Here is a 27,383-nt window from a genome sequence, read left to right as displayed (position 1 = left end):
TCGCCGCATCAAGCAGTTGGTCCCTTACCTTTCCCGCCCCAACCTGGCCACAGTGATCCATGCAACGGTCATCTCCAGGCTTGACTACTGTAATTCGCTCTATGCGGGGCTGCCCTTGAAGCTGTCCCAGAAACTCCAGCGGGTGCAGAATGCTGCAGCGAGACTCCTCACGGGGTCTCTGCCATGGGAGCATATTCACCCAGTGCTTTTCAAGCTGCACTGGCTCCCAGTGGAGAACAGGGTCAGATTTAAGGTGCTGCTTTTGACCTTTAAAGCCCTTCACGGCCTAGGACCCTCGTACCTACGGAACCGCCTCTCCCGGTATGCTCCACGGAGAGCCTCAAGGTCCATACATAGCAACACCCTAGTGGTCCCGGGCCCTAAGGAAGTTAGATTAGCCTCAACCAGAGCCAGGGCCTTTTCAACTCTGGCTCCGGCCTGGTAGAACACTCTGTCTCATGAGACCAGGGCCCTGTGGGATCTGATTTCTTTCCGCAGGGCGAGTAAGACAGGTTTGTTCCACCTGGCCTTTGGCTTGGAGCCAATTTGATTCCCTCCCCCTCTTTCTTTTTTCTTTTCCTTCTCCTCCTGCGATGAGGCTACATTTTAATATTTTAATGTTTCAATATCTTAATATTGTATTTCAATTTTGTTTTTAAGTTGTAATCATTCAACTTGTTTTTATTATTGCTTGTAAGCCGCTCTGAGCCCGGCCTTGGCTGGGGAGGGCGGGGTATAAATAAATTATTATTATTATTATTATTATTATTATTATTATTATTATTATTATTATTATTATTAATGGGGTAGGGTGGAGAGGGAAATAATGGAAATGAGATGCAGATAAAATCTATCCAGCTTAGACTCACTTTTCCCTCTAAATTTGTTTTGTAATTATCTTTGCACTTCTGTGCTTTTGATCCTTAAGGTACAGGTTTTTATGGTTTGCTGAGAAAAGGGGTATACCCTCCATAAAACAAATAAAATTCTCTTGCATGCAATATACAGGTGTCAGGTAGTAGTAGAAGTATATTGAGTCTTTCTCATACATCAATTTTTCCAGGCAACAAACAACTCAATTATCCAAAAATAGTCATCCAGTTTGTTTCACTGCAGGAAAGCATAGCAAGCTCCAGTCAAAAGGATCAGAAAATTCATTCTTTGTTTCATATGTGAACCTTACCCTCTTGGATTTGCTAATAGCAAGCTATAAATGTCAGGAAAGAAATCTCAGGGGGAAATACATTAAAATACCACAGGATAAATATTTAGAGTACAGAAATCAAGCCATTCTATCAGAGCTCAAGTGCAGCGCTTTGGAAAAATGACTAATTCATGTGGGGTTTTTTTATTTGCACAGCAAAATGTCAAATATCTATGGGGCTCATGCAGATCAGGCCACAGTATCAGTTTATGTGAATGACCAATGGTGACATAATTCTTAGCTGAGATGAAAGTCATGCTCCCATGATGTTAATGGACACTCACTTGCTGATTCACTGTGTTTGCACATACACAAATGACTGGATCTAAATTTCCTATCTAAATGCATCATTTGCATTCAATGCTATGTTGGCATGTAGGACTTTTCATTTCAGCTGCAGTTCTACTCCCAGACTGGTAACAGTGGAGACTGTAGTCACCACGGCATCCTCAGCCCTGCCATTTGTGGGGCAGGAGGGGGAAAAGTGCTTGTTTGCTGCACCAGATCCCAGACTGGCACAGTGAAGAGGCTCAATGTGCTCCCACTGCCATCCCGTGCCAGCAGTAGGACCGGCGCAGAATCCAGCAGATCCTGTGCTGGCTTCCCCCTGCCTCTGAAATGCCCCCCTGTGATACTGTCAGCAGTAGCTTCTTTTTGTTGTTGGGGTGGGCACATCAAGGCACTCATTGCTGGTAGAACTCCCCCACCAGAAGAGGGGGGCAGGCTTCATGTTAGAGACCCTGAACCTCAGTTCAGAGTATTTTTATTGGGTACGAAGCTAACAGAGATCAGACATGCAGGCAGGGAGAAAATGCACACTATCTGGAGCAAGGCCAGAAAGTGACACAGAGAATTCTGGAGTCTGCCTCCTGCCTCACGCTTGACCTGGAAGCATTTACAGACGTATCAGGTCAGGTGGCGTTAAAGGACTGTCTGCAAGGTGAAGTTACGCAACCTTGAGGAGTATCAACCCAGAGACCTGGAGTTTCTGGTTTGGATCTTAGGAATTCAATTTGTACTGAATATTCAGACAGGGTCAGAACCAAGCCTACTCACTCCACCCCAGATTTCTCTGCATTCAGTGTTAATGTGAAAGGGACAATTGCAGTAGGGCCAGCAGACAGAGATTTACTCTGCCCTCTGCACATTCACTGAACACAGTAGGGTAGAGAATGTGCATGTAGACTTAGTTTGGCTATCCATTCTGAGCGGGAGCTGTGGGGGAAAATGAGGACATGACCCATATCTGTGATATGCTGAGATGGAGTAAGTTCCCAATTTTCTGTAAGAACAGCAAGTTCAGAACAACTCAAGCCAATAAGCAATGTAAGATGGGTGACATAGACTTGCTGTCATCTAAAGGTCTACAGAGTTCCAAATGCCCTGTAAGTTAACAAAGAAAGAAATGCCCCCCTGTGAACACAGTCATATGGGAATCCTAAATACAGACAGAAGCAGACTGTGTAGATTTCCCTGCCTACAGAAGCATAATTTATTATTTCAGGTTAACAACCTTTAAGTGGCAACCTCTGAAATAATGGGCAGAGCAATCCAACACTCCATACATTGTACTGGAGGTTTGGATTGAGCAGACTAGTAGCTCTGCCTGCCATGGGCGTAGCCATTGGAGCATGGGGGTAGCTCCCCCCCACCCCGATCAAGTAAGACAATAGAAATAACTGACAAATCAGGTCGGTTCTGCCCCCCAACACCCCCCCATGTCTTACATGGTCGAAAAACAAGTCTCTTTTTGTATTTGAGAATTCCCTTGGTGCATCTAGGCCTTCATTTCACTCTTCCATATTCAACGCTGTCTCCCCCACCCTTGCAATAACTAACCATATTGCTATTCTGTGGAATAGCATTTGGTGCTTCAGAACCCTTTTAACTCAATGACAATAATTTTGGCACTGTAAATAAGTATTAGTTTGTTTAAACCCCAATTGGGACTGAACTGCTTTTGTTAACGCCTCCAAGTTCGGTAACAAGGCAAGTGCAGATACAGTGCAATAAGCTCTGTGGAATAAAGATCACCAAATATCACATACCTGTGGCATCCTTGCAAATACTTGAGCTTGCATGTAACATATGACTGGTGACCTGTGTAGGCTTGGTAACATGATTGTTGGAACTGTTTTTGTACTGACTGTCCTATTTTAATTTGACCTGCCAGACTCAGACCTTGGTTGCTGTGTACTCAGTGGTCTATGGTGAGGGGTTAGGCATGGCAACTTCTTAAAAAAATATCCACTACTGTACACATCCCCTCCCATTTCCCTAAATGTCCCTTTAAAGAACTCTAGTACTAAAACCTCAAAGTTATTTTTAGATTCGGGAGATTAAAATGCAATTCACAAGTTCCCTGGAAGGAGCTGAGGAACAGGATTCCCCCCGCCCCAAATTAAGATGTATGTGTGCCATCTGATTGCAGCCCCGATCTTTTAAATCTTGTATATGAAAACAAAAGCAATTGAAGGTTTGTGGCATCCTAAGAACTAATTAATTTATTATGGCAAGGGTGAACTAGAGACCATTTCATGAAGTCACCACTGGTGACTGCTTGAGGTTCTAGCTCAATAATCAGTTTTTTGGGAGCTGGAGTTGGAATCATTCCAGATTTAGATTTGGGTATGGCTGCTCTTACACCTCCACTGGCCCTAACATCCTTAGTCAACATTAAGTGTACATCTCTCTTTCTGCCTCTGTCTCTATCCTCCAACCTTCTAATTGCAGATCATGACCCACCAGTTGAAGACCAGTGGATTAAGGCAGAGGGCATGAATAAAATTTTCAGATGGGTTGTGGTGATAGTCTCCTTTCATGTAACCACTGTTCTGCTTTGTAGTACATGTTGAGTTTTTCATGCAATACAAGTTAAATCTGCCCACATTCAAGAGCTAAAAACTATAAGCTTATATCCAGACTGAATGTCACTGCACATTTTGAACTTGAATGACAGAACAATTCTCCCACACTTACAAATTTACCCTCAGGGCAGTACAGGAAATAGTTAAAAAGTTAATGTTTGCAAAGTGGAAATAAATAATAATAATAATAATAGTTTATAAGTGAATAATACCTGTTTCTAGCAGATTTTCTCCTGCTTCAGTAGTACCTTTCCTATTTAGCAGTACCTAACATGTTGAACCCATGTTAGGTATTTTTTAAAGTAAAAAGGAATATAACTCGTGGGACACATATTTCCATTGTGACTTCAAACGTGAAAAGCTCACACCTGGTTTACCTTTGTAATTAATAGGACCCACCATGGGCGTAGCCAGAATTTTTGTTGGGGGGGGGGGAGAACCGACGTGATTGGTCAGTTAGTTAAGTATGCTTATCGTTTTACTTGATCGGGGCCAGACACGCCCCCCTCCTGGACTTCTCCATCCTCGGACTCATTTTGGAAGGTGGAACATGACGCAAACCACATGTGTGCTGCATGTGCAGTTGACCTGGCCTCACAAAACTCCCGCAGGGTAAGCAAGGCTTCCCGGGACCCGCGCCGGACGGGCTGCCCTGCGAGGCCAGCGCGGGCCGAGGCGCCCCAAGTTCTGCCGGCCGAGCTGCAGGGGGCGCGCTCTGCGTCACGCATCCGCGGCACGTGCGAAGCCGCGCCGAAGCGGGCCGCGCCGAGGCGTCGTGCGGACGGGCCCTCCCCGGGCCGCCGCTTGCCGGGCTCCCACAATGCCGTGCTCGCCTCCCAGTTCCGTTACGCAGCATCTCTGGCGGAGCAGCAGCCGCGCGCGCCCAGAGCGAGGGGGCGGGCGGCGCAGCAGCGGCGCCGAGGGGCGCGGGAGGAGGAGCTCCGCCCCGGCCGGGGGAGGGGAGAGGGGCGGCTCGGCGGCGCCCGGGGCTGCCGGAGGAAGGAGACGCGAACTTCGGCGCCCGCCGCGGGGACTGCCTGCGGAGCGCGCCCGGGGCGGAGGCGCGTGGCGCGGAGAGGCGGCGGCGGCTGCAGTGCTCCCGAGGTGGATCCCCGGCCGGGCTGGAGTCTGCTGCAGAAAGGCTGTAAGTCGGAACTTGCGAGTTGGGCCACTGTCCCGGCGCCCCCCCCCCGCCCGGCCAGGCCGGGCTCCTTCCGCGGCCCCCCTCCCTTCCCCGCAGCGTCTCCTCTCCCCGAGCCCGACGCCTTGCCCTCTTCCGTTCTGCGCCCTCCCTCCCGCCCGCTCTCGTCCGAGTTGAGGGGGCGCCTCCCCGGGCCGCGCGCCTGGGCTGGGACTCGGGCTGCGTCGACGCGGCAGGCTGCTCTTTCGGTCCTGGCGCGTCGAGAGGGTCGCTGCTCTGTAGCGTTAAAAAACCCCCCCTCAAGTATAAGTGCACTACCGCCTTGCCCCCTCCTCTCCTCTGCGAAGTGGAGAGCTTGTGCAGTGAGGAAAGACGAGCTCTGCAGAACGGGGTAGAAAGCACGCCTGGGATCCAGCCGAGGGGAATAAATCAACTTTGCCGCTGCAGGAGTGGCTCAGGGTTGTTTTTTAATAGGAAGGTTTGACTCAGTCTAGTTTAGTCTCACAGTAGAAGGCGTTGAACGGATGGGTTTTGGTTTGTTGGTCCATGCAGCAGCAGCAGCAGCAGCAGCAGCAGCAGCAAGCTCCTTTCTAAAGGTCTGTGGTGACTGTTCCTATGAGTCACTGATAATGGTACACAGTTGCCTTATGTGTGTTTCAAAACTCCTAATCCTGTGCTGTGCAGTTAAGCGTTTCCATGTCATTTTGATAACGTCAGCAGAGCTTTTGCTAAATTGCAAGTTACTATTGCTTATGGGTTTGAGTAATGTTTATAAATGAAAATGCAATATTGGGGAGGACACTTTCGGAAGATTTAACACTTGTCACATCCTGCATTGGATGGCAGAAGAGATAACATGCCTGTGCAAAAATGGGAGGGTTGAGGGCAGGAATGTTGAAGGAAAATAAATGCATCCCTGACCAAACCATGCTGTCTGCCTGAGCTGCAGAGTTACAAAGTCTGACTTGTGGTTTTACCCAGTTTTGGCAGCATCACTGCTAGTTAGAATTGAATGCTCATTGGACTGTGAAGAGACAGTAAATAAATCTCTGTCCATTGATTTGGGCACCAGAGTTTTCAGATGATTGTAATAGAATGCTTTTGCGCTTGTTCTATCAAGGGTTGAAGCTTTCTAATTTGGCCAATTTATGCAGAAAATGTGTATGTTTGTGGACTTGAATTGGGCTAGCAGTGGAATAGCTTGCTCTCTTCCAGTATATAATCTGCAAAAATCTGGTTTTGTTTTGGGTAGTGCTGCTGTCTGTTTCACAGATTAATCTGAGGTTGCCATTTCTGCCATTTACACACACATTTGTAGGGCAAATTGATGTTTTCTGGAGTTCATATAAATAAGATTGTGAAACTGAAAGTTTTCTGGCCCATTTCCAGACTGAGGTAATATTTGTGCCCAATAATATCCACATGAGGTATTGATTGGGGATGCACACTCCCATTTGTAGACTAGCCTACAAATGTTCATTTCGTTTATGCCACAGTAGCGTACGTCTGACACCTTGTTTATCCACACTCTTGAGTGGACATGACAGCCATCAAGTGGGAGAGGGAGGGTGATGTTTACAGTATTATTTTAATGTTTTAAGAGATTCTCAAATTCTGGATATTAAAAGGAAGGTCTCCAAAATGTGGCATCCCACAACCTTTCATATAACAGGATTGTACAGGCAGTCCTGCAAAAAATGTCATCTTGCGAATGGAGTGTTCATAAGCATGCTGCTGGGGAGGTGTTGCTAAAAAATAATGAATTAGGTTGCGATCCCAATCCCATTTGCCTGGCAGCAAGTCCTTTTGAATTCAGTGGGATCTATTTCTGTGTAGAAATGGTTAGGATTGTGCTTCTAGGTCTGTTCTTCCTAGAATTTTGATATAATAGACATGTTTAACTGTGACTGCAGTTGCTGAAGTGGCAACATAATATATGGTCCTAAAAGTATATACGTATATATACACTGGTATTTATAAATATTAAATTTTCAAATGACTTATAATGTCTAATGCTGAGGCTGAGCCCCATTTATGTTTGTAATGTACATTAACAATTGCCACTTCCGGGGGCCACCAAGGGGCGCATTGGAAGATGGCCGACAATAACATCTCTCCGACCCACATGAGGTAATTAAGAGGCTGATATGGAAGTATGCAGCCTCCCTTGCCCCCCCCAAGGGAATTGGGGGGGACTGCCTTGCCAGCTGTGTCCATAATTCACCCCCGGATTCGAAAGAAGGGGGTGTGGGCACTTGGCACAAAGCCCTCAGGTGAGGTTGGCTCTCCCTGACGCTGTCTCTAATCGCGCACTGGTTCACATTAGCTCGAAATATATAATTGGAAATATATAATTGGAAAGAAGCTAATGCACATACATCAAGTGAAGATCGGGAGTAAAGACTGCTGATTAATGGGATCTCTGCGATCGGAGCGACGGGCTGCACAATAAATCAAGTGAAGAATCATCATTAAAAGATTGGCATGTTGGAGTGAAATGGAAGGGGGGAGGAAAAAACTTTTCTTTTTTTGTCTTAAGTGAGTACCAATAACCCTCCCCTCCAGAAAGAAGAATCGTTGCAAATTACTAATCACAAGCAGGAGATCAAGAACTGTGTGGAAATGAATTACTGATCAAAGAGAGGACTGGTGGAAACATCAGGGAATGGAAATAAAGTTTTATGATGCAGTTACAAATGGAGTTTCGTTAAGACAGGCTTGCCCATAGGAGGACAAGGGGGAGGAGAACCAGGGTCATCGGAATGTGAATGTATGCTTATTGGAATGTGATCCTGACCTGGCAGGGCCCCTGAGATTGGCAAGCCTGTGGAAATCAACGGACAGGCTGTGGGAATGTTCTTTACAGAGGTGTGGAAATGGCGTCTGTCCTTTATGCGATATGACTCTTGGAGAGTGTAAAACCCACACAGGAGATGTTTGTTTTCAACCCGCTTGTGAAGATTATCAGAGATCACAAAGAAAGGAATATATGATAACAACAAGAAGATGAGGAAAATAACAAAGAGACTATCTGGACAGAACTGGATAGAACTGTTTAATTAAAGCAGCAGCAAGAGTGATGTTTGGATCCCTTTCGGAGCTTGAAGTATGGGTACCCCCAACAAAATTTTAAAAATCTGGCTGTATAATTTGGAACTAATGTGATTTGGAATTAATGTGATTTGGTTGGCCTGTTAATAAAATTATATTTATAACATTTGCCACTTCCCTCGCAGCAGCACGAGACGCCAAGCTGCCGCTGAGGGCATGGGAGCAGAAATGCCTTCCCGCCTGACTCCAAAGTTGCTGCTTTCCAACGCTTAAGTGCTGTTTTGCCTCCCCCCCCCACCAATGAGCTTGCTGCTGGATTGCTGGCTGCTGCCTTCCATGCACCGCTTTGCCTCTCCTCCCCACCCCAAACATGTAACTTCAAATCTAGCACAATACATTACATAACACATATAGTATACCACACCAACACCCAGTATTTGTAAATACAGTGGTGCCTCACAAGACAAAATTAATCCGTTCCATGAGGCTCTTCGTATAGCGGTTTTTTTGTCTTGCAAAGCAAGCCCATTGACAGCTTAGCGCTATTAGCGGTTTAGCGGCTTTTAGCGATCAGCTGATAAGCGGCTTAGCGGCTTAGGAAAAGGGGGGAGGGGGAAAAAAACGCAGGAACTCGCAAGACATTTTCGTCTTGTGAAGCAAGCCCATAGGGAAATTCGTTTTGCGAAGCGCCTCCAAAACGGAAAATCCTTTCGTCTAGCGGGTTTTCCGTCTTGCGAGGCGTTTGTCTTGCGGGGCAACACTGTATTAATTATTCAAATGACTTGTGGTTTTGGCTGCTATTGCAGGGGCTGAACCCCATTTATGTTTGTGGTGTCCAATTAAGAATTACTATTAAAAATGTGATATTAACCATGTGTCACAGTGTAAATTATGAATTACTTCCTGCGTTTCAGAAAAATAAATAGAAAGTGCCACTGAACTGGGAGTGGGGATGCGAAATGGTGACTAGCCATTATGTTTTTGTGCCCATAACCTACATTCCAAGAGCCATGTGACAAATGACTTTTCTGTCCAGTTTCTAACACTGGTTAGATGGCCTTAGGAAGCCCTCTGTTCTTTTAGCCTCGGCAATCCTACCCCCCCATTGCAACATGAGGGTGCATCATGCAGATCTTCCTTATTATATGGCCTGGTAAAGACTGCTGATATAAGGACTCTGAACACTTATGCACTAAAAATGTTTGTCTGTAAACCTTGAGAACCATAGTGTGGAATGGATTGGTGCATTAAACAAGGTACTTAGTAATTCTAATCTTAACATACAGTTTTCAAAATTAGTTTTCTTGTTTACTCCAATAAGGTACTCAAAAACAGGATTGTTTTCAACAAAAGAAACTGTAATGCTTTCTATAATCCGGGATTACTAAACAAAGCATCATGCTGTGCAATATTGTTGTTTTATTCAGAGTTGTATGATAGCACATGTTCTTCAGCTGTTGTTGATTTTTCAGTAGTATAGACTTCAAAGGAAGACTGTGAAAGGGGAACTGTGGCAACAGAAAAAGAGGTTTTAGTTTCATTGATCTGTGCTGTTGAAGTACTTTGCTTGAACAGCTTCTGATAGTTCAAGCATCCAGATAAGGCTACAAAGCCATATCTGGAGATGGATCATTGGTTTGAGGACCACTTAAGCTCGTTTTACTTTCTAGTGAGAGCTGTTGTGAAGTAAATGAGAGGAATTATATTTTGCTAAGAGTTTATTCTGCATCCTGGAATGTTATAATTCATCTGACTCAGGGGAACTCAGGTCTGCGGGCTGGATCAGGCCCAATTGCCCTCTGGATCCAGCCCGCGGACGGTTCTGGAGTCACTGCTTGGATTGGTGCGATCACCATTTTTTAAAAAATGGCGCCATTTCCCCCCGCAATTCCCCCCTCCCTCACACACACTGCGGCAGCACCTCCTCCTCTCCTCTTCCTGGCTTCTCCCCACCCTGTGGAGGAAGGGGGCTGGGCTTTTATAGGAAAGGGAAAGCTGGCACGGAAAGGAGAGCCAGTGTGGTATAGTGGCTAAGAGCGGTAGTCTCGTAATCGGGTGAACGGGGTTCGCGTCTCCACTCCTCCACCTGCAGCTGCTGGGTGACCTTGGGCCAGTCCCACTTCTCTGAAGTCTCTCAGCCCCACTCATCTCAGAGTGTTTGTTGTGGGGGAGGAAGGGAAAGGAGAATGTTAGCCGCTTTGAGACTCCTTAAAGGGAGTGAAAGGCGGGATGGGATATCAAATCCAAACTCTTCTTCTTCTTTAAAAAAAGGAAAGTGTGTTTTGGCTCCAATGGCCATATCCTTATCAGGGTCAGCATCATGGGCCAAATTTGACAGGTGGGTATCAAATTCCTGGCAAAGGAGAAAAAGCCCCCCTCCCAGAGGAAAGAAAAGAAGAAAAAGCTTTTCTAAGTCACCCCCTTTCTCCATAATATCCCCTGATATCAGGAATTTGAGGGGGGAACTTAATGGGGAATTAGGGAAACCTTATTTAGGGAAAAATAAGGGTTTAGGATAGCCTTTTGCAAAAGCCTCTTTGCAAGCTGTTTCAAAGGGTGCTTTCCCCCATGCTCAGCTGATGAGCAGGAATTAAATCCTGCTGCCTTGGCCACACAATCTTGTTGCCTCCTGGGAACAGCATCAAGCAGCCAGTGCCAAATTAGTGGTGTCAACTGATAGGCAAGTGGACATGGTTTGGGGGAAACTGCCTTGCAGGCCAAATTGGGGCTCCTGCCTGGCCATGATTGGCCCGCGAGCCAGAGGTTCCTCACCCCAGATTTAGCCTGTATGCTGCACTTAGTCTCTTAAGGAATAGTTCAGTAACACTTTGTTTAATATTGCAACTCTCCACCTGTGTCATGGTTGGCTTTTGTTTTGAACATAACCTGCTTCTGCTTATATTCAGTGGAAGTATTTTCTTTTTGCTAAAAATATTGCCTGGCTTTTTATGAACTTGCAGCTTTCTATAGGTACTGTAGGATTGCCACATTGGGCTTGACATTAATTCCAAGGGGTGTGAACAAATGATGAGAAGTGACATGCCTGCTTCACATGTTACACTAAGCCAGGGTTTGTTTTACAGCCCATGGTTAGTCTGGAGAGAACTAAACCACAAGCCTAGGTTTTGGCAATATGCTAAGCAAAGCCATGGTTTAGCTCAACATGATGCAGAAGAACACGATGGGGTTGCAATCTCCTCCCTGAGAGTGCATGCATGTGCTTGAAGCCATGGTCTGACTTAGTTCTAAATAGGCTACTACAGTAGGAGGATTGTCAGTTGAAGACTGTTAGAATCTACCTTCAGATCTTCATGTTCAGCATGCAAAGATGGAAGAGGAGCCAGTGTGTACAGGAGTATTGGACTTGGGGTTTGAGTGTTTGCTGCTGCCTCTTTCTCTATTCAGATTCCAAACACCTAATCCAATAAGGCAAATTAAAGATATGCACTTAATTTGAGTTTGCTCTGAGCACAGTTGAAACTGCTGACATTGGCCTATAAAACCCCAACAGGCATGGGGCCTTCACCCATTTGGATCCACCTGTTTGCTGAGGTTTTCAGGATGTCTCAACCATTGGAGGAGGGTTGCCGTATTTACTCAAGTCTAATGTGCACCTCAAGTTTCAGAACCTTGAAACAAAACAAAAAAAGTATTTGCTGCTTAGTGTAATGCTCATTGGCAAAAAGTGCACTCTTTACAAAAATGAGTTAAAGGTGAGAGGTAAATTTGTACATGCCCGTTTTTGAAGCTGATACTTAGCCAGCTCGTCAGCTGGTTAACCTTTAGACTTGCTGTGACATTATTCTTGTGTTAGCATTTTCAAATAGTCGGTTGCATGGTGGGGTGAGTGGGGTTGCACACATACCACTCAAGCATGTGCTTAGGGAAGGGAGTTGGCAAGGTGATGTCTCTTAATCAATAAAGTGATTAATTGAAAGTACCATTCCACGGTGTTCTGTGTGTTCTTGGTTGGCAAAAGCCGTATTCAATGGATTGTGCATATTGAATAAAATCAAACCATGTTACAGAAAAGGTGGTGCCACGGGCTTAATACCAGGAATGTGGAAGGAGGCCATTATAATTCCTATCTACAAAAAAGGCCCTCCCGGTGACCCAGGGAATTATCGGAATATCAGTCTGCTATTGTCCATTGGGAAAATATATGTCCGTTTTTTGCTGGCAAGGTTGATGAAGTGGTCAGTTGAGGCTGACCTGATTGGACATGAGCAAGCTGGATTTAGATCAAACCGATCCACAACAGACCAGGCAATTATTCTTTATCACTTAGCCCGGAAATACTCGACACCGCAATGGGGCCAACTTTGCGCAGCTTTCATAGATTTGAAAGCTGCGTTTGATAGTATTCTGAGGAAATTACTATGGGATAACCTTTTCTGTTGGGGAATAGATAGAAGGCTCCTGTGGCTTATCTCCCAACTTCATGCCGGGTCCGTGGCCAGGGTGAGATTATCCCCTGCTGGAGACCTGACAAACCCAGTGCCAGTAAATAAGGGTGTACGCCAGGGTTGTATTTTAGCGCCTCTTCTTTTTAACTTATTTATCAGTGATATGAGGAACCCATTAGCCGTCTCACAAAAATTTATCCACACCCCTCGTATAGCAGATTACCGTTGTCCTTTACTTCTCTATGCAGATGATGCGGTACTACTCTCTTACTCCAGAGTGGGTTTAAGGAGGGCACTAAAGATTTTTGCGACATATTGTCATTCTAACCATCTGTCTATCAACCACACCAAGTCCAAAGTACTGATATTTTCAAGGAGTCGAAAACTTTATTCATGGAAACTGGAGGGCACGAAAATCGAACAAGTACATATATTTAAATATTTAGGAATTTATTTTCAATATAATTTAGGGTGGAAAGCGCACGTTGAATATCTTCAAAACAAGACAAAAGCCCTATCACACTCCCTCCTCCGTTTTTTCTACTCTGAGGGGGCCTTATTCATCCCTGTGGCCTTGAAAGTGTATAGCATCAAAGTGATGGCCACAATGGCCTATGCTGCACCTTTATGGGCTGCCTTTGCAAACCTCTCACCTTTAGAGTCACTCCAAAGCCAATTCTTACGCTGACTTCTAAAATTACCAACATGCGTAAGTAATGCGGCTATTCGCTTAGAAATGAAGATCCCCTCAGTGGAGTTATATGGAGGAGAGTTTTGATTTATTGGATATCCCTATGGCATAAACTCCTGAACCACTATCTCATTCAATGCATGTGGCGGGATGACTTCACAAATTTGTGGTCAGGAAAAATCCATGCCAAATTGCTGTCCTATGAGATCTCGCCCACGGAATTGCTCAAATTGGATCTAAATGTGGCAAAAAGGTGTATAAATCAAAGGCTGGATGATGCGGAGCTATTCCAAAATTTCGTAGCTGTTGGTGGAGCCTGCTCGCCGTTAAATTTCGGCATAACCCCTATCTATCGCGCTCCGTCCTACTTAACATCGCTTATGGCCGCGTCTCACCGATATGCCTTCATTAGAGCTAGGTTCAATGTCTTTCCAACAAACGTGCTGACACATAGATTCGCTAAGGGCCAAGTCCCTTCAATGTGTGCTTGTGAAATGAAAACATCTGAATCTCTACATCATGTTATGTTTATCTGCCCTTTGTACAGTTCAGTCCATGCTAGTATACTAAACTCCATAATCCAGCCTATGGCTGACAAACCAGTAGACCTACAGCTTGCCTGGGTTCTTCAAGATGTGGATCCTTATATTACCCTACAGGTTGCCAAATTCCTAACAGCCGTCCTCTCGTACAAGAGACGGAATGGAATGTTAGCTGATTATTGATAGTTATAAGAATTTTCTATAATGACATTAGATAGTGTAGTTTAGTGTAGTGCCTAAAATTTTTAAATTTTTAATTATAATCTTAAACTTTTCTTATGAATGGCTAATATCTCTCCTTGTGAGTTGTGAACTGTGTTATACTACTTGTGGTTTGTACGAGTCCGCAGTTTTATTTGATTTGTTTTGTTGTGTTGTGTTTCATGATGGGCGTAAAGCCGAATAAACATTTTGATTTGTGGTCTTCTCTTTCCTATACAGTGTTCACATTTTAAGGTGGTTTGTCGCATGTATCAAGCCCCATGCCTTTTGAGATCCAAACTTCCAAATTATCCTAGTTGAAAGATCTCCAGCGTCTTGAAGTTACTTTATTTTTAATGAACAAATGTCTGTGGTTGTTCAGCCTCGTTGAATGAATAGGACTAGTATAAAACAGAAGCAAAATTTTAAAAGTTGAGATGTGCTTTACTGAGAAGTGCTTACGTTTAGAAGGGAAGATGTTCTTCATAAGAGTATGGTCTTCACAGCATCCCTACAGTCCTTGTTATAATTTGAAGTGAATTAAAGTAGTTGAACAGTCAATTTTTTATCATTTTAATGATCATTTTGTTTTTTTGTTTTTTAAGAAATATTTATTAAAGTTTTCCAGAAATATGAATACAAAAAATACATGAAAAAAGAAACAGAAAAAAGAAAAAATTAAAGATACAACATACAAAATACAAAAAGAAAATAAGAAAAAATTAAAAAACAAATCCGTTTTTCATAACTTTTAACTCATTCGCTTGTTTCTTTGACCTCCTCACACCTCCCCTTCTTGTATTCCCATTTACATAATCAAATCAGCAAATCCTTACCCTCTTTCATTTATCTTAACTCTATATCATCTCATTTTATAACTCTATATTTTCATCCATTATCAATTCATTTTTGCATATTCTTGTTAACTTTGTTGCTAATGCCACTTATTCTCAATCCAACGTCATTTTAACATTCATTAATTTTACAGTGTTTCTGCAGATAGTCTTTAAATTTCTTCCAATCTTCTTCCACCAACTCTTCTCCCAGGTCTCGGATTCTGCCAGTCATTTCCGCTAATTCCATATAGTCCATCACCTTCATCTGCCACTCTTCCAGGGTGGGTAGATCTTGTGTCTTCCAATACTTTGCAATAAGTACTCTTGCTGCTGCTGTTGTTGCATACATAAATAAAGTTCTATCCTTCTTTGGCACCAATTGGCCGACTATGCCCAGGAGAAAGGCCTCTGGTTTCTTCAGAAAGGTATATTTAAATACTTTTTTCATTTCATTATAGATCATCTCCCAGAAAGCCTTAATCTTTGGGCACGTCCACCAAAGGTGAAAGAATGTACCTTCATTCTCTTTACATTTCCAACACTTATTATCAGGCAAATGATATATTTTTGCGAGCTTGACTGATGTCATGTACCACCTGTATATCATTTTCATAATATTCTCTCTCAAGGCATTACATGCCGTAAATTTCATACCAGTGGTCCACAACTGTTCCCAGTCAGCAAACATAATATTATGACCAATGTCTTGTGCCCATTTAATCATAGCAGATTTAACCGTTTCATCCTGTGTATTCCATTTTAACAGCAAGTTATACTTTCTTGAAAGTATCTTAGTTTTGGGATCTAACAGTTCTGTTTCCAATTTTGATTTTTCCACCTGGAAGCCATTTTTTTTGTCCAAATTGTAGGCCTCTCTTATTTTATAATAATGAAGCCAGTCTCACACTTTATCTTTTAGTTTCTCAAAACTCTGCAATTTCAATTTGTCTCCATCTTGTTCCAATATTTCCCAATATTTCGGCCATTTGGCCTCCATATTGAGCTTTTTCTGAGCCTTTGCTTCAATTGGTGACAACCACCTTGGGGTTTTATTTTCCAGTAAGTCTTTGTATCTTATCCAGACATTAAACAATGCTTTCCTGACAATATGGTTTTTAAATGCTTTATGTGCTTTAACCTTGTCGTACCACAAAATATGCATGCCACCCAAAAACATTGTTGAAACCTTCTAAGTCCAAAATGTCTGTGTTCTCAAGAAGCAGCCAGTCTTTCAACCAGCAGAATGCTGCTGATTCATAGTAAAGTTTAAAGTCTGGCAGGGCAAATCCACCTCTTTCCTTTGCGTCAGTTAGTATTTTAAATTTTATTCTGGGCTTCTTGCCCTGCCAGACAAATCTAGAAATATCTTTCTGCCACTTCTTGAAACAGTCCATCTTGTCCAAAATTTGCAATCATTTTAATGATCATTTTGATCATCATTAATTTGAACTATTTTGGAGGAAGTTATTTTAATATTAGGCCCTGTATAAATTGCCATTTGCACTCCCACTCTTAGTTTTTGAAGCTGCAGCCACAATGCATGTCAGTGGTGTCGTTTCTTGCAAAGTACAACTGTTTGATGCACTTTTCCTCCAACCAGCTTCAGTTCAACTAGAAAACTTAAGCTAAGTATGTACATTTGAGACAGCCCCCTCCTAGAACTCCTCAATGACTATGTGGGGCGGGGTGAGAGAAGGAAAACAGGTAACATGCACCGGTTGAAGACAACCTTGCCCCCTCTCTGGTGTGCACAGCAAGGCACAAATAAATCTTGAAATGCAAAGTGGGAAGAGAACAACCTAGTTGCGTTTTAAGCTGCTAATGGATACATACCTAAGGAGGAGTTATGTGATTAGTAGTATTAGTATTAGTAGTAGCAGCAGTATTCAAAGACATGATATATGGAAACAGGAAAACAATTGGTTACTCAGAATTTTTTTGTATCTGCAGATCGGAAGTGTTCCCTTGAACAAGGGGTGTGAGGGACATAAGTGAGCTGCTTTTCAAGCAGGTGTTTCTGTAGTCACAGCATTAGGAATGTTAAAAGCATATTATGACTGTGCAGTGGGCAGGAGAGCTGAAAATGATGCCAGTATATTTCACATCTGACAACCCAAGTGCCCCATTGGTTTCAGATAGTATATGGGTAGACCAAGTCTAAAAAGCCTGGGACACACATTTTCATGGCCCTCTAGCAGCTGTGGTGACTCATTTAATACAAGTAATGTATCTAGCATTAACTCTGGAAGTGTAAACAATTTAATCAACCATTTTGGGACTTTCTGTCCCTATAATCTCTAAAAGGAAAGCTTCATATAGGGTTACTATCATCACTTTAAACATCTTTTTAATCTTATCATATATCATTTCCCCAAATGCCCTTGCCTTCCTACAATTGCACCACATTTGAAAAAGGGTTCATCTGCTTGTTGGCATTAACAACAATTATTAGAAATTTCCTTATACATTTTAGCCAGTTTACTAGGTGTAGTAATGATCAAAAATTTTAAAATGCAAAGAAAGAGAAAGTATACAGAATGAAAAAAAGATGACGAGAAAAAGAGGCTTTCCTCAGAAGCAGTGCCAAATGAAAGTTGCTATTGAAACTGTCGTGCACAGGTAGCAAGGCTGGAACTATACTCCTAGGTCTTTATTGTGAAGTTTATGAGCAGGATTTTGACAAATTTTTACTGCTTAGCTCAATAACGTTTTGAACCTGACACTGTGCAGGCACAAAACTCATACTCATGATGGCACAGATGACCACTCAAAGAACCACAGTTATAGGTTCCTTGTAAGTCTTGTTAAATTCAGCGGTGAATGTAGGTATTTTACTAGATCTCCATAATGGTTCCTTCCCAGTTTAAACACTGGCAGTATAACAGCACTCAAAATCACGGATAACATAGATGATTCTGCAACACTATACAACATTTACAAACAAATATACAAAATTGTTCCCATTGAGTAAGATTTTATTTTTTTTACACATTGGTCATCGCTTAGTTCATTTATTCATGTGTATAAATGGAATTTATGAATGGATACAATCTATTTCAATAAAACAGACCAGACAAGAAAGGAGGAGGAGTGGCGTTATGTGTCAGGGATGTGTATACCTGTGAAGAGATCCAAGATTTAGAACCTCTAAGCCAAAGTGAGAGCATTTGGGTCACAATTAAGGGAGAGAAGAATAACAGTGACCTCATTGTGGGAGTTTACTATAGATCCCCAAGCCAAACGGAGGACATAGATGCCTTCCTGGAACAGATGGCCAAGCATGCAAAAGGAAGGGAGATAGTAGTAATGGGGTACTTCAGTTACCCGGATATTTGTTGGATGTCAACTCAGCCAAGAGCATAAGGTCAAACAGATTCCTCACTGGCCTTGCAGACAACTTCATTGTCCAGAAAGTGGGAGAAGCAACAAGAGGAACAGCCATTTTAGATCTGGTCCTAACCAATGTTGATGACCTGGTTACTGGGGTAGAAGTGGAAGGATCATTAGGCACGAGTGATCATGCTCTTCTGAAGTTTACTATACAGCGGAAAGGAGCAGCCAAGCATACTAGGACTCAATTTCTTGACTTTAAGAAAGCTGACTTCATAAAACTTAGGGAAGTGCTGGGTGAGATTCCATGGACAGTAATGCTAAAAGATGTGATCTCAGAACCACTGGCAGTCATCTTTGAGAATTCCTGGAGAACAGGCGAAGTCGCAGCAGACTGGAGGAGGGCAAATGTCCCTATTTTCAAAAAGGGGAAAAGAGAGGACCCAAATAATTACCGCCCGGTCAGTCTGACATCAATACCAGGGAAGATTCTGGAGCAAATCATTAAGCAAACAGTCTGTGAGCACCTAGAAAGGAATGCTGTGATCACCAATAGTCAGCATGGATTTCTGAAAAATAAGTCATGTCAGACTAAGCTCATCTTGTTTTTTGACAGAATTACAAGCCTGGTAGATGAAGGGAACGCAGTGGATGTAGCCTACCTTGATTTCAGCAAGGCATTTGACAAGGTGCCCCATGATATTCTTGTAAAGAAGCTGGTAAAATGTGGTCTTGACTATGCTACCACTCAGTGGATTTGTAACTGGCTGACTGACCGAACCCAAAGGGTCTCATCAATGTTCCTCTTCATCCTGGAGAAGAGTGACTAGTGGGGTGCCACAAGGTTCTGTCTTGGGCCCGGTCTTATTCAACATCTTTATCAACGACTTGGATGATGGACTCAAGGGCATCCTGATCAAATTTGCAGATGACACCAAACTGGGAGGGGTGGCTAATACCCCAGAGGACAGGATCACACTTCAAAACGACCTTGACAGATTAGAGAACTGGGCCAAAACAAGATGAATTTTAACAGGGAGAAATGTAAAGTATTGCACTTGGGCAAAAAAAACCAAAAAACGAGAGGCACAAATACAAGATGGGTGACACCTGGCTTGAGAGCAGTACATGTGAAAAGGATCTAGGAGTCTTGGTTGACCACAAACTTGACATGAGCCAACAGTGTGACGCGGCAGCTAAAAAAGCCAATGCAATTCTGGGCTGTATCAATAGGAGTATAGCATCTAGATCAAGGGAAGTAATAGTGCCACTGTATTCTGCTCTGGTCAGACCTCACCTGGAGTACTGTGTCCAGTTCTGGGCACCACAGTTCAAGAAGGACACTGACAAACTGGAACGTGTCCAGAGGAGGGCAACCAAAATGGTCAAAGGCCTGGAAACGATGCCTTATGAGGAACGGCTAAGGGAGCTGGGCATGTTTAGCCTGGAGAAGAGGAGGTTAAGGGGTGATATGATAGCCATGTTCAAATATATAAAAGGATGTCACATAGAGGAGGGAGAAAGGTTGTTTTCTGCTGCTCCAGAGAAGCGGACACGGAGCAATGGATCCAAACTACAAGAAAGAAGATTCCACCTAAACATTAGGAAGAACCTCCTGACAGTAAGAGCTGTTGGACCGTGGAATTAGTGACACTTCTTTAGACTGATAGTTACTGGTACTTTTTTTTGTTTGTGTAGTGCTTTAGTTGACTTCAAAATGACTTTAGGGCAAAGTGGCATCTGAGAGGAAAAGTTTTTGCAGGGGTTTCCATCCCTCTATATTTGTATAGAATAATTAAGAGATTATCTGCACTGAGGAAAAACAGATTCACTTTTATCTTGAAACTAGGTTGAGCATTAGTGGACTAAAGCATAGGATTTTGTTTCTCTGAGTTGCCAAATCCACGTAAGCTGTAGGTAAATGTTCAGCATATACTGCAACTTCATAAATTGCAGCTTACCCCTGTACCAGCTTTTGAAAAAGTTTTAGGAATGCTGGACTGCCTGGGGAAAATGTGTTTTAAAAAGGGGTTTAGTTCATGTGAATCATAAATTTCTGGACTTCCAGATTCTTGTTTAAAGTTCAATTACATTCCCCCTCTTCCCTGTTGTTGTCATGTGAATCTGAGAGTTGAATCAAATAACAATCTTTGCACACGTGTCACAAATTGTGAACAAATAGTCAAATGATCATGAAATGTAAAAAGAAAAAGAAAAAAGAAACCCCGTCATTCCTCTGTTTCTGAGTCTGCTAGCTGAAGTTAACACTTTTGTGTCTGATGAAATGTCTGTACATGACATTTTTATTTCATAATGTCAGCCCACAGTACCTTAAGACTTCATTATAAAACTTGTACTACCAGCAAGTTTGAAAGTTGAAAGATTACTGGGTTTGGCTGCCTGGATAACCCATGTCCAGTCATTTCTTGCTGCTTCCTTTTTCTTTCAAGCCAACAATTGCTTATAGCGCTTTTTGTGATGGAGGAAGTCTAATGGAGCAGTTGGAGATGCATTGGAGTCAAATACTTGATATGAGTTTATGAGAACTTATTTTTAGCACTGATGCAGTCCTTGTTGAACCATGGTTTGGAGTGGTGTTGATGGTGTCTCCTCTCTATACTGTTGTTATTATTGTGATGCTAGTACAGGGAGGGGGGAAAGTATTTGATCACCCTGCTAAATTTGCCCATTTGCCGTCTGATGAAGAAATGACCAGTCCATAATTTTAATGGTAGGTTTATTGTAGCTTTATGGTAGTGGTGGACGCCTATTCCAAATGGCTGGAGGTGGGCCTGATGCCCTCCACTACTACCGAGGCCGTCATCCGGGTGCTGCGAGGCCTGTTTGCGATGCATGGGTGTCCTGATGTCCTTGTCTCCGACAACGGACCGCAGTTCACGTCAGGCACTTTTGAGCGGTATCTTTTGGGACTGGGCATCCGCCATGCCCTAACGGCACCCTTTCATCCATCCAGCAACGGGCAAGCGGAGAGAATGGTGCGCTCGGCAAAAGACGCACTGGCGCGCCTGGACCGGGGAGACTGGCATGAGCGGGTCGCTGATAATTTGTTCGTGCCACACATCACCCCTCACTCCACAGGGCGGAGTCCTGCTGAACTGTTTATGGGCCGCCGCCTCAGGTCACCGCTCGACCGGCTGCACCCGGACTTTGCCGTGGCCGAACCCCCAGGCTGTGCCAACGCGCCACGGCACATAGACCAGCTTAGGCGCAGGGTTGGGGACTTGGACACTACCATGGTGCCCCCAACTGTGCTTGTGGCTCCAGAAGAGACACTTATAGATGGTGAGGCTCCACCTACACCTCCCTCGCAAACTGCCAGCGTGGAGCCAAACCAAGCCGCTTCAGAGGGTCTGCCAGACTTACCACAGACTCAGACCACTCCACTTGCGGAGGCTCCGCCCACAGCAGTGGATCCAGGGGATTTGGTTTCAACGCCACCTAGGGTCTCACCACAGCCTCAGCAAGAATTGTATGGCCCCCCGGACTTGGCTACCAGTCCCCGGCGGTCTGGCAGAGTTTCCAAGCACCCAACTTATTTAAAGGACTATGTTGTTGGACATGTATCACTGTTGGTCTAAGTATGGGAAATGTAACCGATATGCTTTGGTGCCTAATTGAACCATTACGTGTGGTGCTGTATATAAGGAAACCATTACGATTGTAACTGACGCCTTATCTCGGTGGGGAAGGGTGTTATGTATTGAAGTTCTCACCCTGGCCACTAGGAGTATCATGTATGTAGTTTTCACTCAGGTCCACGTCACTTATTTTAGGCGGGAAACCCTGGGTTGTTGTTGCTACAATGTTGACAGCCGGCTGCCTGTAAAAGCAGGCCGGCTGAGCTGTTTACTGTTCAGTTCTGTTCAGCTTACAAATAAAGAGCTGCTTTGGAGAAATCGCTGTGTCGTCTGCTATGTTCGCCCACAACTTAACATTCAGGCCCGTCTGCAGTTTGCCAGTGCACACCTGAATGATCTAGAGGAGAACTGGGAGAAAGTGTTGTGGTCAGATGAGACCAAAATCAAGCTCTCTGGCATCAACTCAACTCGCCGTGTTTGGAGGAGGAGGAATGCTGCCTACGATCCCAAGAATACGATCCCCACTGTCAAACATGGAGGTGGACATATTATGCTTTGTGGGTGTTTTTCTGCTAAGAGGACAGGACACCTTCACTACATCGAAGGGACGATGGATTGGACCGTGTATCGTCAAATCTTGGGTGAGCGCCTCCTTTCCTCAGCCAGGGCATTGAAAATGGGTCGAGGATGGGTATTCCAGCATGACAATGACCCAAAACACACGGCCAAGGCAACAAAGGAGTGGCTGAAGAAGAAGCACATTAAGGTCCTGGAGTGGCCTTGCCAGTCTCCAGACCTGAATCCCATCGAAAATCTGCATATAATATGACAAACATAAGGCAAGCATAATCCCCAGAGGCCCTTTTGTTGGCCTACAGTGAGGGGGGAAAGTATTTGATCCCCTGCTAAATTTGCCTGTTTGCCCTCTAACGAAGACATGACTAGTCCATAATTTTAATGGTAGGTTTATTGTAGCTGTGAGAGACAGAATAACAACAGGAAAACCCCCAGAAACCCAGAAGACAAAAGTCAGAGATTGATGTGCATTATAATGAGTGAAATAAGTACTAGATCCCTTTGCAAAAGATGACTTAGTACTTGATGGCAAAACCCTTGTTGGCAAATTACAGAGGTCAGAAGTTTCTTGTAGGTGGCCACCAGGCTTGCACACATCTCAGGAGGCATTTTGTCCCACTCCTCTTTGCAGATCCTCTTCAAGTCAGTAAGGTTTTCCTGCACAGATATAGGGGGTGAAATAATTGTACAAGGTGGTCATAATATGTGAACTGTAGAGAGAAAATGTGTGTGTTGGGGGGGGGGGAATCGGTCCTGTGTAGTTTTAAGACAAAATTGTGAAGTTGACTTGTTTAAGTTATAATGATTTATTGTGCCCTTTGACAAAGTAAGTCTGGTTTGATTGCTTATAGTTAAATTATTGTGTCTGACAGACAACTACCAGTAAATTTGCATAGTGACCTAATGGCATGTTTCTCTGAAGCAGATTACATGATTAAAAGTATTTATTAAGACAGACTATATAATTACTGTTGCTATAAATACTTACTGATCTTTGATTGCTCCTTCCTCTACAAACTGAGAATCAATATTTTGAAGTTTTTATTGCATTTGTTGTACCTTATGCTATCTTTCCCTCGTGTATTTTTTGCAATCTAAAATGTGTCTCTCTCCCTTTATAGTGGCAGTTGCATTAAACAGTTGTACAGGTTGTATTATTTTTTGAAATCTTCTTAAAACTGAAGCTAGATTAACAACTTTAAATCTTTCCCACAGCTGTTCCATTGGGATTTTTATAGGACAAGAAAAAGCCCCATCTTAAACGTCTGTGCCATCTTGAGTCTTACAGATTTTTGTTTACATGGATGTGTTTCTTTTGCTAGGTAGTTTCCATCTCCATGAACTGACTTTTTTAAAAGTAAGCAACGGGCAGGAAAACCATTATTTTCTCCTCATTGTGCTTATCAGATAAAATAAAGCTGCTGTTAAAAGCCTTACATTTCTTTTCTCTGCTCATGTTTTATATTTAAAGAAAATACTTTGTATGGGGAGGGTTTTTATTCATCTTAGTCTGGCTTTCTCATGTTGTTGAACAGATGGTTAATTCATAAAGGTATTAAAGCACTGTAACAAAATCTGATCATCTGAAGATGGGGCAATAAGAACAGTCTGCTGCATTGGTGAATCTTGCTGAGTTTGTTGTTCTCTCGCATTGTCGCCAATCTTAGAGTAATATATAACTTGCATGCAGTTCAGCATTCTTCCTGTTTTTTCATGGTGATTACTGCATTTGTTTCCTTGATATCATGACTTGTTTCAACTTTGGCAAGTAATTGTAAAACTGTTTTTGTGATGTATCTGTTCCTACTCAGCAGTTGAAACTGTGTTGATACCTCTGTCTTCTAGGGCACAAAGTGAACTTACTGTATTTTTCGCTCCATAAGAAACACTTTTTTCTTCCTAGAAAGTAAGGGAAAATGTCTGTGGAGCGAGTGCGTGGTCCCAGGAGCCAAAATGTCCAGGGACAAAAAGCAGATCATGCTGCTGCTTTTTTTGAAAGAGGAAGTGGGTGTTGAAACAAAGCCATTGGGAAGAGAGATAAGGGACGCTAGCGTTAAAGGAGGCTGCCTGGGAGGGGGGAGGGAAAGACAGCAAACTTGCAAGGAGAGGAGACAGGAAGACTAAAGCAATGAGAAGGAAAATTAGAAGAAAAGGAGGAGCAAAAGAAAAGGAGGAGACACTAAGGCAAACAAGAGGGAAGGGAGTGTTGAAAGGAAGCAGCTGATTGGAGGTAAAAGCCCATGGATCCTCAGGATTTTTACATTGGGTCACCCCAAATTCACCATCAGATCACATAGCATGTCCATGGCTACATCCTGCACCAAAAAAATCACACACCCACTGTTGCCTGGGGCCGCAATGGCGCAAAAACATGGTTGCAAAGCACAGATCCACATGGATCCTCAGGATTTTTGCATTGGGTCACCCAAAATTCACCAGATCACATAGCATGTCCATGGCTACAGCCTGCACCAAAAAAACCACACATCCACTGTTTCATGGGGCTGCAATGGCGCAAAAACATGGTTACAAAGCACGGATCCACACGGATTCTCAGGATTTTTGCATTGGGCTACCCCAAACTCACCATCAAATCACATGTCTGTGGCCACAGCATGAACCACAAAAATCATACATCCACTGTTTTGTTCAGAATATTTATTTTCTTGTTTTCCTCCTCTAAAAACTAGGTACAGCTTATGGTCAGGTGTGTCTTACGGAGCGAAAAATACGGTACATTTCCTTGGGGTCAAAAACTTTGACCAGAGGCAAGCCGGAGTTGTATCAAACCAAATGACAAGCATTTTAAATGGAGTGGCCAGTAACATACACAAGTGCATGTCCCTAACTGCTGAAACAAAAATAGCTTTCCTCAAGTCAGGAATGCATAGGTTGACATGGTGGGGAAAGGGGCAGAATAAATATCCCCTAGAGCAGTGGTTTCCCAACCATTTTGCTATGGTGACCCACAAGCCCAAATTTATCTGGTATGGTGACAAATTGATTTATTGTCACATTAATTTTGGACCATAGGTCTTCAATCCTGCCATCCTCAGAGAGCAGTTCTTGAGTATGAAAATGTAAGACTTGAGCCTTTCTGACATTTAGTTACAAGTGTTAACGCAGCATTATAGTATGCCAACAAAACAATACGTTGTAAGAGGATCATGCCAGTTAAGGATCACAAGCAATAATTATTTGGGATTTACTTATAAAGGCCCTGACCTACTTGCACAGGCTTCACAACCCACTTGTCCATAAACCACAGGTTGGAAAACACTGCTTTAGAGTTAGAGCCCAGGTAGATGGGTGGAGGCACCTAAAGGCTAGTGTCCCAAACCCCATTCATATTGAAATTTGAGTTGGCTAGCAGTGGCACCAGTCTTAGCATGTATGTAATCCTAGAAATGGAAGGTATGTGTGGATAAACTCTTGAGCTGTGCTTTTCAAAATGAGAAGAGTAGCCCTGATGAAAGTGCAGATAGGAAGAAGGCGTGATTTCAGGTGAGTGCACAGCTCTGTCTCTTGAACAAATGAGTGGTGAGGCAATCATGTCAGGTTTTTCTTGCCTGATCCTAATATTGCAGCAGTGCGGGGGGGGGGGGACCAAAGGTGTACAAAACACCGCAGAAGGAGCATGATGTGTTCCCCACCAAAGATACTACCCGCTCCCCTAACACCCCATATACCCCTTTGACAAAATAGACATTTTAAATTATAGGAAGAGGCAAGCATTAGCTTTGTGGGCAGATGATGCAAAGGTAGCTAGTATTTTTGTAGCTTCTAAATGTGCAGTTCTGTTGTTCATCATAATGAGAAACCTAACAACACTATGCTGAGTTAGAGAAGCAGTTTTTGCTTTAAATTGTCCGTAAAGGTAGGCAGTTGGTGGGATTGTGTATTCATTACTTCTGACCATGCTCTTCAGGGATGTTTTTCTGCAATTTTTGTGTAGTGTAATCCTATAAACATGGAGAATCAAGTGTCACTTAATTCAGTGGTACTCCCATGTAAGCGTGCAGAGAATTGACACCCTAGGGTGAATGGTATTTCCTCCAGCAACAATATACAATTTATTTCATGTATATTGAGTGGTATAAGGAGGCCGAAATAAAAATTTCTGACTGCTAATTTATAGAATGAGAGAGAAGATCAGATTGGCCACAGTGTTTTAGAAATTATGATCTGCTGCATGCAGTACATCAGTAAAACAAACCAAGCAGGGCCCTCAGACATAGCCTCAGTTATTGTATGCTCTTTAGTGTTAGTAACAAAACCTGCTACCATTCCTGTGAGTGAATACTATTTGTTGTATTTTTACAAAGAATGATGACTTGTATTTGAGTAGCTATTTTAAAGCTGGCAACTCAGTGCAGAGGGCCCTAATAATAAGCTTTATTTTTCTCCCTGCCTACATATGGGCAGCTGAGTAAAAGGAAGAACTGGATAGATATATAAAAAGCATCAGGCTTGCATGTTGAGCACGCTGCTTTATGGAAGTGAGTCTTAGGCAACTTACAACTGCCAGATGCCTCAATGCTTCCACGTGCACTGTGTCAGGAAGATTTGGGGCGTCACACAGCAGGACAGAGTCTCAAAGAAAGATGTGCTCTCCCAAGTCCACATTCCCAGCATGTTGGCACTCCAGTCATGTCCGCAGAATGGAAGATGGCAGGATCCCCAAGGACATGATCTACAGGGAGCTGGGTTCAGGCACCAGGCCCATCGGCAGATCAGTTCTGCGTTACAAAGAGACCTGCAGGTGAGACATGAAGGCTGGCTACATTAACCCTGTTATATGGGAATCCCTTGTAGATGAGCACAGTGCCTGGAGACAGACAGGTGGTGCATCTATAACAGTGACCAGAGGAGGAATGGCTGCTGAGAGGAGCGCAGAGAAGAAACGCCATGGTGCACCTGCAGCAGCACAACCGGACAC

The 27,383-nt window shown here is 43.5% G+C and overlaps 1 protein-coding gene across 2 annotated transcripts in view; it reads left to right on the top strand.

Moving 5' to 3' along the window:
• The first annotated feature begins 5,123 nt into the window (after positions 1 to 5,123).
• The window catches only part of RASSF8 (Ras association domain family member 8), a 100,718-nt gene continuing 78,458 nt past the window's right edge, over positions 5,124 to 27,383 (top strand). Inside the window, exon 1 of one of the 2 annotated variants that reach the window (XM_081927841.1) lies at positions 5,124 to 5,215. The gene's annotated coding sequence lies outside the window, so the exon portion shown is untranslated. The remainder of the gene's footprint in view (positions 5,216 to 27,383) is intronic. The other variant, XM_081927843.1, reaches the window with a different exon arrangement.

Source organism: Podarcis melisellensis (genome assembly GCF_964234715.1).
Source record: "Podarcis melisellensis genome assembly, chromosome: 10".
Classification (NCBI taxonomy): Eukaryota; Metazoa; Chordata; class Lepidosauria; order Squamata; family Lacertidae; genus Podarcis; species Podarcis melisellensis.
Note: the sequence above shows the minus strand (reverse complement) of the source record. Positions and strands in the feature narration are given on the sequence as shown.